A 13648-nucleotide genomic window follows, 5' to 3' on the forward strand; every position below is an offset into this window, starting at 1 on the left:
TCATCTGCTGTTTTGATGCTAAAAATTCGCGTCCTCAACAACAGCTGCTAAAATTTCAGTCTCACATTGCAGCCTCATTAGTAACGCAGGGCTGTGAAAGGAGGAAATCAATTCTCCCTTCCTTCACAAAAGGAAAAAAAGGGGAAATTGCTCAAGTGGTAGAGCGCTCGCTTTGCATGTGAGAGGTAGCGGGATCTATACCTGCATTCTCCAGGAATCCTTCCTTAGCTTCACATTTCAGTGGAGGAAATCATCAACAGCTGCGGTGGTACAGCTGAAGTTGGCTTAGGGTTTTGCGATATCTGCATCGTGAGCCCTACAACCATAGGGGATGGTGTTCGAATCGAAGAGCTCGTTGAGCATCTTGTGATCCATTCATGCCTTCTCCAGGAAGCTTTGACATGATCATTGGAGGTTATTGTCGTCGTTTGGTCTTGTGTTGCCTTTGTAAAATTTCAATCTGCATCGTGAGCCCTACAACCATAGGGGATGGTGTTCGAATCGAAGAGCTCGTTGAGCATCTTGTGATCCATTCATGCCTTCTCCAGGAAGCTTTGACATGATCATTGGAGGTTATTGTCATCGTTTGGTCTTGTGTTGCCTTTGTAAAATTTCAATCTCACATGAGCGCGTCACAAGGTACAAAGGCCTTGTGGGCAGAGCATATGAATTCCTCCTTTCACAAAAGGAGAATCATTATGATCTAAATATGTTTTCATGTAGGGATCTTTGAGGTTCTTTGATTTACAAATAGGGCAAAACAAATGCAGTTGGATTTAGGGCAATTCAAATTTAGGGTTTAAGTCTCTTCAGTATATACTCAAATATGGAAGGCAAATTGGGTCAAACTATAAAGGGCTTGCTTTCCATGCAAAATGTGGCGGGATTCATGTCCTCATTCCTCAGAAATCTTTTAGGTGCTCTTCTAGTGAGAGGTCTAAATGGTGGTCTTATAAAGGCAGACCAACTAATATGCAAATTCAAATTTGTTTAAAAACTGAAAGCATGAAACACTACGGAATTCCTGTGTCTCACTAATCGGATGCAAGACTCTTCTTGATACATTCAACCAGTCTGAAAAACACACTGAGTAAAACCAACAAGCCACAATCGTGAGATCTATTCCTTTTGATGGATCGAGGAATAGATCTTTTGGTCAGAAATGGTCGTTGATTTGGAAGCACTAAGTAAAGACTGACATAGCTCCTGAACACATCATCTGATTTGCAAATAAGTGCCCATCAGGACCGGAGTTGACCCACTTGCATGGAAATGGATTAGCGTCAATTACCTTCAAAAAGCATAAATCAATGCAAATGACCCTAGGACGAGCACAGGGGGGTGGGGTGGGGTGGTGCTGGGGGGGGTGCTAGGGTTCCATGATATCTGCAGTCTCTACTCAACAATGAAAGGGGAATTAGCGCAAGTGGTAGAGCGCCTGCTTAACATGCGAGACATAGCGGGATGCCCGCATTCTCCAGGAAGCTTTAACTTGCTTGTGCTCTGTGGAGAAAGTCATTTACAGCTGATTGCAGCTAATATACAAGTCAAAGGTGGGTGTAAACTGAAAGCAAAAGTAATCTTTCAGAGCACGATTACCCTGAAGTCAGAAAACAAATTGTTCATGACACATTCAATCCCCCTAATGTAAGCTAAAATAAAAATATTGCCACATAAGCATTGTTTGAAAAATGCATTTGCACAAAGTGGAATCAGAAACAAGTGTTGACAACACTGCTTTAGATGGAAAGCCGACGAGAATGGGATTTGAACCCATGCGTGCAAAGCACAATGGATTAGCAGTCCATCGCCTTAACCACTCGGCCACCTCGTCCCCTCATCTGTTGTTTTGATGCTAAAAATTCGCGTCCTCAACAACAGCTGCTAAAATTTCAGTCTCACATTGCAGCCTCATTAGTAACGCAGGGCTGTGAAAGGAGGAAATCAATTCTCCCTTCCTTCACAAAAGGAAAAAAAGGGGAATTTGCTCAAGTGGTAGCGGGATCTATACCTGCATTCTCCAGGAATCCTTCCTTAGCTTCACATTTCAGTGGAGGAAATCATCAACAGCTGCGGTGGTACAGCTGAAGTTGGCTTAGGGTTTTGCGATATCTGCATCGTGAGCCCTACAACCATAGGGGATGGTGTTCGAATCGAAGAGCTCGTTGAGCATGTTGTGATCCATTCATGCCTTCTCCAGGAAGCTTTGACATGATCATTGGAGGTTATTGTCATCGTTTGGTCTTGTGTTGCCTTTGTAAAATTTCAATCTGCATCGTGAGCCCTACAACCATAGGGGATGGTGTTCGAATCGAAGAGCTCGTTGAGCATCTTGTGATCCATTCATGCCTTCTCCAGGAAGCTTTGACATGATCATTGGAGGTTATTGTCATCGTTTGGTCTTGTGTTGCCTTTGTAAAATTTCAATCTCACATGAGCGCGTCACAAGGTACAAAGGCCTTGTGGGCAGAGCATATGAATTCCTCCTTTCACAAAAGGAGAATCATTATGATCTAAATATGTTTTCATGTAGGGATCTTTGAGGTTCTTTGATTTACAAATAGGGCAAAACAAATGCAGTTGGATTTAGGGCAATTCAAATTTAGGGTTTAAGTCTCTTCAGTATATACTCAAATATGGAAGGCAAATTGGGTCAAACTATAAAGGGCTTGCTTTCCATGCAAAATGTGGCGGGATTCATGTCCTCATTCCTCAGAAATCTTTTAGGTGCTCTTCTAGTGAGAGGTCTAAATGGTGGTCTTATAAAGGCAGACCAACTAATATGCAAATTCAAATTTGTTTAAAAACTGAAAGCATGAAACACTACGGAATTCCTGTGTCTCACTAATCGGATGCAAGACTCTTCTTGATACATTCAACCAGTCTGAAAAACACACTGAGTAAAACCAACAAGCCACAATCGTGAGATCTATTCCTTTTGATGGATCGAGGAATAGATCTTTTGGTCAGAAATGGTCGTTGATTTGGAAGCACTAAGTAAAGACTGACATAGCTCCTGAACACATCATCTGATTTGCAAATAAGTGCCCATCAGGACCGGAGTTGACCCACTTGCATGGAAATGGATTAGCGTCAATTACCTTCAAAAAGCATAAATCAATGCAAATGACCCTAGGACGAGCACAGGGGGGTGGGGTGGGGTGGGGTGGTGCTGGGGGGGTGCTAGGGTTCCATGATATCTGCAGTCTCTACTCAACAATGAAAGGGGAATTAGCGCAAGTGGTAGAGCGCCTGCTTAACATGCGAGACATAGCGGGATGCCCGCATTCTCCAGGAAGCTTTAACTTGCTTGTGCTCTGTGGAGAAAGTCATTTACAGCTGATTGCAGCTAATATACAAGTCAAAGGTGGGTGTAAACTGAAAGCAAAAGTAATCTTTCAGAGCATGATTACCCTGAAGTCAGAAAACAAATTGTTCATGACACATTCAATCCCCCTAATGAACCTAATGTAAGCTAAAATAAAAATATTGCCACATAAGCATTGTTTGAAAAATGCATTTGCACAAAGTGGAATCAGAAACAAGTGTTGACAACACTAATTTAGATGGAAAGCCGACGAGAATGGGATTTGAACCCATGCGTGCAAAGCACAATGGATTAGCAGTCCATCGCCTTAACCACTCGGCCACCTCGTCCCCTCATCTGTTGTTTTGATGCTAAAAATTCGCGTCCTCAACAACAGCTGCTAAAATTTCAGTCTCACATTGCAGCCTCATTAGTAACGCAGGGCTGTGAAAGGAGGAAATCAATTCTCCCTTCCTTCACAAAAGGAAAAAAAGGGGAATTTGCTCAAGTGGTAGAGCGCTCGCTTTGCATGTGAGAGGTAGCGGGATCTATACCTGCATTCTCCAGGAATCCTTCCTTAGCTTCACATTTCAGTGGAGGAAATCATCAACAGCTGCGGTGGTACAGCTGAAGTTGGCTTAGGGTTTTGCGATATCTGCATCGTGAGCCCTACAACCATAGGGGATGGTGTTCGAATCGAAGAGCTCGTTGAGCATCTTGTGATCCATTCATGCCTTCTCCAGGAAGCTTTGACATGATCATTGGAGGTTATTGTCGTCGTTTGGTCTTGTGTTGCCTTTGTAAAATTTCAATCTGCATCGTGAGCCCTACAACCATAGGGGATGGTGTTCGAATCGAAGAGCTCGTTGAGCATCTTGTGATCCATTCATGCCTTCTCCAGGAAGCTTTGACATGATCATTGGAGGTTATTGTCATCGTTTGGTCTTGTGTTGCCTTTGTAAAATTTCAATCTCACATGAGCGCGTCACAAGGTACAAAGGCCTTGTGGGCAGAGCATATGAATTCCTCCTTTCACAAAAGGAGAATCATTATGATCTAAATATGTTTTCATGTAGGGATCTTTGAGGTTCTTTGATTTACAAATAGGGCAAAACAAATGCAGTTGGATTTAGGGCAATTCAAATTTAGGGTTTAAGTCTCTTCAGTATATACTCAAATATGGAAGGCAAATTGGGTCAAACTATAAAGGGCTTGCTTTCCATGCAAAATGTGGCGGGATTCATGTCCTCATTCCTCAGAAATCTTTTAGGTGCTCTTCTAGTGAGAGGTCTAAATGGTGGTCTTATAAAGGCAGACCAACTAATATGCAAATTCAAATTTGTTTAAAAACTGAAAGCATGAAACACTACGGAATTCCTGTGTCTCACTAATCGGATGCAAGACTCTTCTTGATACATTCAACCAGTCTGAAAAACACACTGAGTAAAACCAACAAGCCACAATCGTGAGATCTATTCCTTTTGATGGATCGAGGAATAGATCTTTTGGTCAGAAATGGTCGTTGATTTGGAAGCACTAAGTAAAGACTGACATAGCTCCTGAACACATCATCTGATTTGCAAATAAGTGCCCATCAGGACCGGAGTTGACCCACTTGCATGGAAATGGATTAGCGTCAATTACCTTCAAAAAGCATAAATCAATGCAAATGACCCTAGGACGAGCACGGGGGGGTGGGGTGGGGTGGTGCTGGGGGGGGTGCTAGGGTTCCATGATATCTGCAGTCTCTACTCAACAATGAAAGGGGAATTAGCGCAAGTGGTAGAGCGCCTGCTTAACATGCGAGACATAGCGGGATGCCCGCATTCTCCAGGAAGCTTTAACTTGCTTGTGCTCTGTGGAGAAAGTCATTTACAGCTGATTGCAGCTAATATACAAGTCAAAGGTGGGTGTAAACTGAAAGCAAAAGTAATCTTTCAGAGCATGATTACCCTGAAGTCAGAAAACAAATTGTTCATGACACATTCAATCCCCCTAATGAACCTAATGTAAGCTAAAATAAAAATATTGCCACATAAGCATTGTTTGAAAAATGCATTTGCACAAAGTGGAATCAGAAACAAGTGTTGACAACACTGCTTTAGATGGAAAGCCGACGAGAATGGGATTTGAACCCATGCGTGCAAAGCACAATGGATTAGCAGTCCATCGCCTTAACCACTCGGCCACCTCGTCCCCTCATCTGTTGTTTTGATGCTAAAAATTCGCGTCCTCAACAACAGCTGCTAAAATTTCAGTCTCACATTGCAGCCTCATTAGTAACGCAGGGCTGTGAAAGGAGGAAATCAATTCTCCCTTCCTTCACAAAAGGAAAAAAAGGGGAATTTGCTCAAGTGGTAGAGCGCTCGCTTTGCATGTGAGAGGTAGCGGGATCTATACCTGCATTCTCCAGGAATCCTTCCTTAGCTTCACATTTCAGTGGAGGAAATCATCAACAGCTGCGGTGGTACAGCTGAAGTTGGCTTAGGGTTTTGCGATATCTGCATCGTGAGCCCTACAACCATAGGGGATGGTGTTCGAATCGAAGAGCTCGTTGAGCATCTTGTGATCCATTCATGCCTTCTCCAGGAAGCTTTGACATGATCATTGGAGGTTATTGTCGTCGTTTGGTCTTGTGTTGCCTTTGTAAAATTTCAATCTGCATCGTGAGCCCTACAACCATAGGGGATGGTGTTCGAATCGAAGAGCTCGTTGAGCATCTTGTGATCCATTCATGCCTTCTCCAGGAAGCTTTGACATGATCATTGGAGGTTATTGTCATCGTTTGGTCTTGTGTTGCCTTTGTAAAATTTCAATCTCACATGAGCGCGTCACAAGGTACAAAGGCCTTGTGGGCAGAGCATATGAATTCCTCCTTTCACAAAAGGAGAATCATTATGATCTAAATATGTTTTCATGTAGGGATCTTTGAGGTTCTTTGATTTACAAATAGGGCAAAACAAATGCAGTTGGATTTAGGGCAATTCAAATTTAGGGTTTAAGTCTCTTCAGTATATACTCAAATATGGAAGGCAAATTGGGTCAAACTATAAAGGGCTTGCTTTCCATGCAAAATGTGGCGGGATTCATGTCCTCATTCCTCAGAAATCTTTTAGGTGCTCTTCTAGTGAGAGGTCTAAATGGTGGTCTTATAAAGGCAGACCAACTAATATGCAAATTCAAATTTGTTTAAAAACTGAAAGCATGAAACACTACGGAATTCCTGTGTCTCACTAATCGGATGCAAGACTCTTCTTGATACATTCAACCAGTCTGAAAAACACACTGAGTAAAACCAACAAGCCACAATCGTGAGATCTATTCCTTTTGATGGATCGAGGAATAGATCTTTTGGTCAGAAATGGTCGTTGATTTGGAAGCACTAAGTAAAGACTGACATAGCTCCTGAACACATCATCTGATTTGCAAATAAGTGCCCATCAGGACCGGAGTTGACCCACTTGCATGGAAATGGATTAGCGTCAATTACCTTCAAAAAGCATAAATCAATGCAAATGACCCTAGGACGAGCACAGGGGGGTGGGGTGGTGCTGGGGGGGTGCTAGGGTTCCATGATATCTGCAGTCTCTACTCAACAATGAAAGGGGAATTAGCGCAAGTGGTAGAGCGCCTGCTTAACATGCGAGACATAGCGGGATGCCCGCATTCTCCAGGAAGCTTTAACTTGCTTGTGCTCTGTGGAGAAAGTCATTTACAGCTGATTGCAGCTAATATACAAGTCAAAGGTGGGTGTAAACTGAAAGCAAAAGTAATCTTTCAGAGCATGATTACCCTGAAGTCAGAAAACAAATTGTTCATGACACATTCAATCCCCCTAATGAACCTAATGTAAGCTAAAATAAAAATATTGCCACATAAGCATTGTTTGAAAAATGCATTTGCACAAAGTGGAATCAGAAACAAGTGTTGACAACACTGCTTTAGATGGAAAGCCGACGAGAATGGGATTTGAACCCATGCGTGCAAAGCACAATGGATTAGCAGTCCATCGCCTTAACCACTCGGCCACCTCGTCCCCTCATCTGTTGTTTTGATGCTAAAAATTCGCGTCCTCAACAACAGCTGCTAAAATTTCAGTCTCACATTGCAGCCTCATTAGTAACGCAGGGCTGTGAAAGGAGGAAATCAATTCTCCCTTCCTTCACAAAAGGAAAAAAAGGGGAATTTGCTCAAGTGGTAGAGCGCTCGCTTTGCATGTGAGAGGTAGCGGGATCTATACCTGCATTCTCCAGGAATCCTTCTTTAGCTTCACATTTCAGTGGAGGAAATCATCAACAGCTGCGGTGGTACAGCTGAAGTTGGCTTAGGGTTTTGCGATATCTGCATCGTGAGCCCTACAACCATAGGGGATGGTGTTCGAATCGAAGAGCTCGTTGAGCATCTTGTGATCCATTCATGCCTTCTCCAGGAAGCTTTGACATGATCATTGGAGGTTATTGTCGTCGTTTGGTCTTGTGTTGCCTTTGTAAAATTTCAATCTGCATCGTGAGCCCTACAACCATAGGGGATGGTGTTCGAATCGAAGAGCTCGTTGAGCATCTTGTGATCCATTCATGCCTTCTCCAGGAAGCTTTGACATGATCATTGGAGGTTATTGTCATCGTTTGGTCTTGTGTTGCCTTTGTAAAATTTCAATCTCACATGAGCGCGTCACAAGGTACAAAGGCCTTGTGGGCAGAGCATATGAATTCCTCCTTTCACAAAAGGAGAATCATTATGATCTAAATATGTTTTCATGTAGGGATCTTTGAGGTTCTTTGATTTACAAATAGGGCAAAACAAATGCAGTTGGATTTAGGGCAATTCAAATTTAGGGTTTAAGTCTCTTCAGTATATACTCAAATATGGAAGGCAAATTGGGTCAAACTATAAAGGGCTTGCTTTCCATGCAAAATGTGGCGGGATTCATGTCCTCATTCCTCAGAAATCTTTTAGGTGCTCTTCTAGTGAGAGGTCTAAATGGTGGTCTTATAAAGGCAGACCAACTAATATGCAAATTCAAATTTGTTTAAAAACTGAAAGCATGAAACACTACGGAATTCCTGTGTCTCACTAATCGGATGCAAGACTCTTCTTGATACATTCAACCAGTCTGAAAAACACACTGAGTAAAACCAACAAGCCACAATCGTGAGATCTATTCCTTTTGATGGATCGAGGAATAGATCTTTTGGTCAGAAATGGTCGTTGATTTGGAAGCACTAAGTAAAGACTGACATAGCTCCTGAACACATCATCTGATTTGCAAATAAGTGCCCATCAGGACCGGAGTTGACCCACTTGCATGGAAATGGATTAGCGTCAATTACCTTCAAAAAGCATAAATCAATGCAAATGACCCTAGGACGAGCACAGGGGGGTGGGGTGGTGCTGGGGGGGTGCTAGGGTTCCATGATATCTGCAGTCTCTACTCAACAATGAAAGGGGAATTAGCGCAAGGGGTAGAGCGCCTGCTTAACATGCGAGACATAGCGGGATGCCCGCATTCTCCAGGAAGCTTTAACTTGCTTGTGCTCTGTGGAGAAAGTCATTTACAGCTGATTGCAGCTAATATACAAGTCAAAGGTGGGTGTAAACTGAAAGCAAAAGTAATCTTTCAGAGCATGATTACCCTGAAGTCAGAAAACAAATTGTTCATGACACATTCAATCCCCCTAATGAACCTAATGTAAGCTAAAATAAAAATATTGCCACATAAGCATTGTTTGAAAAATGCATTTGCATAAAGTGGAATCAGAAACAAGTGTTGACAACACTGCTTTAGATGGAAAGCCGACGAGAATGGGATTTGAACCCATGCGTGCAAAGCACAATGGATTAGCAGTCCATCGCCTTAACCACTCGGCCACCTCGTCCCCTCATCTGTTGTTTTGATGCTAAAAATTCGCGTCCTCAACAACAGCTGCTAAAATTTCAGTCTCACATTGCAGCCTCATTAGTAACGCAGGGCTGTGAAAGGAGGAAATCAATTCTCCCTTCCTTCACAAAAGGAAAAAAAGGGGAATTTGCTCAAGTGGTAGAGCGCTCGCTTTGCATGTGAGAGGTAGCGGGATCTATACCTGCATTCTCCAGGAATCCTTCCTTAGCTTCACATTTCAGTGGAGGAAATCATCAACAGCTGCGGTGGTACAGCTGAAGTTGGCTTAGGGTTTTGCGATATCTGCATCGTGAGCCCTACAACCATAGGGGATGGTGTTCGAATCGAAGAGCTCGTTGAGCATCTTGTGATCCATTCATGCCTTCTCCAGGAAGCTTTGACATGATCATTGGAGGTTATTGTCGTCGTTTGGTCTTGTGTTGCCTTTGTAAAATTTCAATCTGCATCGTGAGCCCTACAACCATAGGGGATGGTGTTCGAATCGAAGAGCTCGTTGAGCATCTTGTGATCCATTCATGCCTTCTCCAGGAAGCTTTGACATGATCATTGGAGGTTATTGTCATCGTTTGGTCTTGTGTTGCCTTTGTAAAATTTCAATCTCACATGAGCGCGTCACAAGGTACAAAGGCCTTGTGGGCAGAGCATATGAATTCCTCCTTTCACAAAAGGAGAATCATTATGATCTAAATATGTTTTCATGTAGGGATCTTTGAGGTTCTTTGATTTACAAATAGGGCAAAACAAATGCAGTTGGATTTAGGGCAATTCAAATTTAGGGTTTAAGTCTCTTCAGTATATACTCAAATATGGAAGGCAAATTGGGTCAAACTATAAAGGGCTTGCTTGCCATGCAAAATGTGGCGGGATTCATGTCCTCATTCCTCAGAAATCTTTTAGGTGCTCTTCTAGTGAGAGGTCTAAATGGTGGTCTTATAAAGGCAGACCAACTAATATGCAAATTCAAATTTGTTTAAAAACTGAAAGCATGAAACACTACGGAATTCCTGTGTCTCACTAATCGGATGCAAGACTCTTCTTGATACATTCAACCAGTCTGAAAAACACACTGAGTAAAACCAACAAGCCACAATCGTGAGATCTATTCCTTTTGATGGATCGAGGAATAGATCTTTTGGTCAGAAATGGTCGTTGATTTGGAAGCACTAAGTAAAGACTGACATAGCTCCTGAACACATCATCTGATTTGCAAATAAGTGCCCATCAGGACCGGAGTTGACCCACTTGCATGGAAATGGATTAGCGTCAATTACCTTCAAAAAGCATAAATCAATGCAAATGACCCTAGGACGAGCACAGGGGGGTGGGGTGGGGTGGGGTGGGGTGGTGCTGGGGGGGTGCTAGGGTTCCATGATATCTGCAGTCTCTACTCAACAATGAAAGGGGAATTAGCGCAAGTGGTAGAGCGCCTGCTTAACATGCGAGACATAGCGGGATGCCCGCATTCTCCAGGAAGCTTTAACTTGCTTGTGCTCTGTGGAGAAAGTCATTTACAGCTGATTGCAGCTAATATACAAGTCAAAGGTGGGTGTAAACTGAAAGCAAAAGTAATCTTTCAGAGCATGATTACCCTGAAGTCAGAAAACAAATTGTTCATGACACATTCAATCCCCCTAATGAACCTAATGTAAGCTAAAATAAAAATATTGCCACATAAGCATTGTTTGAAAAATGCATTTGCACAAAGTGGAATCAGAAACAAGTGTTGACAACACTGCTTTAGATGGAAAGCCGACGAGAATGGGATTTGAACCCATGCGTGCAAAGCACAATGGATTAGCAGTCCATCGCCTTAACCACTCGGCCACCTCGTCCCCTCATCTGTTGTTTTGATGCTAAAAATTCGCGTCCTCAACAACAGCTGCTAAAATTTCAGTCTCACATTGCAGCCTCATTAGTAACGCAGGGCTGTGAAAGGAGGAAATCAATTCTCCCTTCCTTCACAAAAGGAAAAAAAGGGGAATTTGCTCAAGTGGTAGAGCGCTCGCTTTGCATGTGAGAGGTAGCGGGATCTATACCTGCATTCTCCAGGAATCCTTCCTTAGCTTCACATTTCAGTGGAGGAAATCATCAACAGCTGCGGTGGTACAGCTGAAGTTGGCTTAGGGTTTTGCGATATCTGCATCGTGAGCCCTACAACCATAGGGGATGGTGTTCGAATCGAAGAGCTCGTTGAGCATCTTGTGATCCATTCATGCCTTCTCCAGGAAGCTTTGACATGATCATTGGAGGTTATTGTCGTCGTTTGGTCTTGTGTTGCCTTTGTAAAATTTCAATCTGCATCGTGAGCCCTACAACCATAGGGGATGGTGTTCGAATCGAAGAGCTCGTTGAGCATCTTGTGATCCATTCATGCCTTCTCCAGGAAGCTTTGACATGATCATTGGAGGTTATTGTCATCGTTTGGTCTTGTGTTGCCTTTGTAAAATTTCAATCTCACATGAGCGCGTCACAAGGTACAAAGGCCTTGTGGGCAGAGCATATGAATTCCTCCTTTCACAAAAGGAGAATCATTATGATCTAAATATGTTTTCATGTAGGGATCTTTGAGGTTCTTTGATTTACAAATAGGGCAAAACAAATGCAGTTGGATTTAGGGCAATTCAAATTTAGGGTTTAAGTCTCTTCAGTATATACTCAAATATGGAAGGCAAATTGGGTCAAACTATAAAGGGCTTGCTTTCCATGCAAAATGTGGCGGGATTCATGTCCTCATTCCTCAGAAATCTTTTAGGTGCTCTTCTAGTGAGAGGTCTAAATGGTGGTCTTATAAAGGCAGACCAACTAATATGCAAATTCAAATTTGTTTAAAAACTGAAAGCATGAAACACTACGGAATTCCTGTGTCTCACTAATCGGATGCAAGACTCTTCTTGATACATTCAACCAGTCTGAAAAACACACTGAGTAAAACCAACAAGCCACAATCGTGAGATCTATTCCTTTTGATGGATCGAGGAATAGATCTTTTGGTCAGAAATGGTCGTTGATTTGGAAGCACTAAGTAAAGACTGACATAGCTCCTGAACACATCATCTGATTTGCAAATAAGTGCCCATCAGGACCGGAATTGACCCACTTGCATGGAAATGGATTAGCGTCAATTACCTTCAAAAAGCATAAATCAATGCAAATGACCCTAGGACGAGCACAGGGGGGTGGGGTGGTGCTGGGGGGGTGCTAGGGTTCCATGATATCTGCAGTCTCTACTCAACAATGAAAGGGGAATTAGCGCAAGGGGTAGAGCGCCTGCTTAACATGCGAGACATAGCGGGATGCCCGCATTCTCCAGGAAGCTTTAACTTGCTTGTGCTCTGTGGAGAAAGTCATTTACAGCTGATTGCAGCTAATATACAAGTCAAAGGTGGGTGTAAACTGAAAGCAAAAGTAATCTTTCAGAGCATGATTACCCTGAAGTCAGAAAACAAATTGTTCATGACACATTCAATCCCCCTAATGAACCTAATGTAAGCTAAAATAAAAATATTGCCACATAAGCATTGTTTGAAAAATGCATTTGCATAAAGTGGAATCAGAAACAAGTGTTGACAACACTGCTTTAGATGGAAAGCCGACGAGAATGGGATTTGAACCCATGCGTGCAAAGCACAATGGATTAGCAGTCCATCGCCTTAACCACTCGGCCACCTCGTCCCCTCATCTGTTGTTTTGATGCTAAAAATTCGCGTCCTCAACAACAGCTGCTAAAATTTCAGTCTCACATTGCAGCCTCATTAGTAACGCAGGGCTGTGAAAGGAGGAAATCAATTCTCCCTTCCTTCACAAAAGGAAAAAAAGGGGAATTTGCTCAAGTGGTAGAGCGCTCGCTTTGCATGTGAGAGGTAGCGGGATCTATACCTGCATTCTCCAGGAATCCTTCCTTAGCTTCACATTTCAGTGGAGGAAATCATCAACAGCTGCGGTGGTACAGCTGAAGTTGGCTTAGGGTTTTGCGATATCTGCATCGTGAGCCCTACAACCATAGGGGATGGTGTTCGAATCGAAGAGCTCGTTGAGCATCTTGTGATCCATTCATGCCTTCTCCAGGAAGCTTTGACATGATCATTGGAGGTTATTGTCGTCGTTTGGTCTTGTGTTGCCTTTGTAAAATTTCAATCTGCATCGTGAGCCCTACAACCATAGGGGATGGTGTTCGAATCGAAGAGCTCGTTGAGCATCTTGTGATCCATTCATGCCTTCTCCAGGAAGCTTTGACATGATCATTGGAGGTTATTGTCATCGTTTGGTCTTGTGTTGCCTTTGTAAAATTTCAATCTCACATGAGCGCGTCACAAGGTACAAAGGCCTTGTGGGCAGAGCATATGAATTCCTCCTTTCACAAAAGGAGAATCATTATGATCTAAATATGTTTTCATGTAGGGATCTTTGAGGTTCTTTGATTTACAAATAGGGCAAAACAAATG

The 13648-nt window shown here is 42.8% G+C and overlaps 7 non-coding genes across 7 annotated transcripts; all 7 read right to left on the reverse strand.

Moving 5' to 3' along the window:
• Nucleotides 1-1752: 1752 nt before the first annotated feature.
• trnas-gcu (transfer RNA serine (anticodon GCU)) lies at nucleotides 1753-1834 on the reverse strand. Its single transcript has one exon. It is a non-coding gene; the product is annotated as a tRNA-Ser (tRNA).
• A 1741-nt stretch (nucleotides 1835-3575) lies between these two features.
• On the reverse strand, nucleotides 3576-3657 carry trnas-gcu (transfer RNA serine (anticodon GCU)). The gene has a single exon. It is a non-coding gene; the product is annotated as a tRNA-Ser (tRNA).
• A 1764-nt stretch (nucleotides 3658-5421) lies between these two features.
• Nucleotides 5422-5503, reverse strand: trnas-gcu (transfer RNA serine (anticodon GCU)). The gene has a single exon. It is a non-coding gene; the product is annotated as a tRNA-Ser (tRNA).
• Nucleotides 5504-7261: 1758 nt separating this feature from the next.
• Nucleotides 7262-7343, reverse strand: trnas-gcu (transfer RNA serine (anticodon GCU)). Its single transcript has one exon. It is a non-coding gene; the product is annotated as a tRNA-Ser (tRNA).
• A 1758-nt stretch (nucleotides 7344-9101) lies between these two features.
• trnas-gcu (transfer RNA serine (anticodon GCU)) lies at nucleotides 9102-9183 on the reverse strand. The gene has a single exon. It is a non-coding gene; the product is annotated as a tRNA-Ser (tRNA).
• A 1773-nt stretch (nucleotides 9184-10956) lies between these two features.
• trnas-gcu (transfer RNA serine (anticodon GCU)) lies at nucleotides 10957-11038 on the reverse strand. Its single transcript has one exon. It is a non-coding gene; the product is annotated as a tRNA-Ser (tRNA).
• Nucleotides 11039-12796: 1758 nt separating this feature from the next.
• On the reverse strand, nucleotides 12797-12878 carry trnas-gcu (transfer RNA serine (anticodon GCU)). Its single transcript has one exon. It is a non-coding gene; the product is annotated as a tRNA-Ser (tRNA).
• Nucleotides 12879-13648: the final 770 nt, after the last annotated feature.

The sequence above is a fragment of the Leuresthes tenuis genome, unplaced genomic scaffold (assembly GCF_036924035.1).
Source record: "Leuresthes tenuis unplaced genomic scaffold, fLeuTen1.0.hap1 SCAF_5, whole genome shotgun sequence".
Lineage (NCBI taxonomy): Eukaryota > Metazoa > Chordata > Actinopteri > Atheriniformes > Atherinopsidae > Leuresthes > Leuresthes tenuis.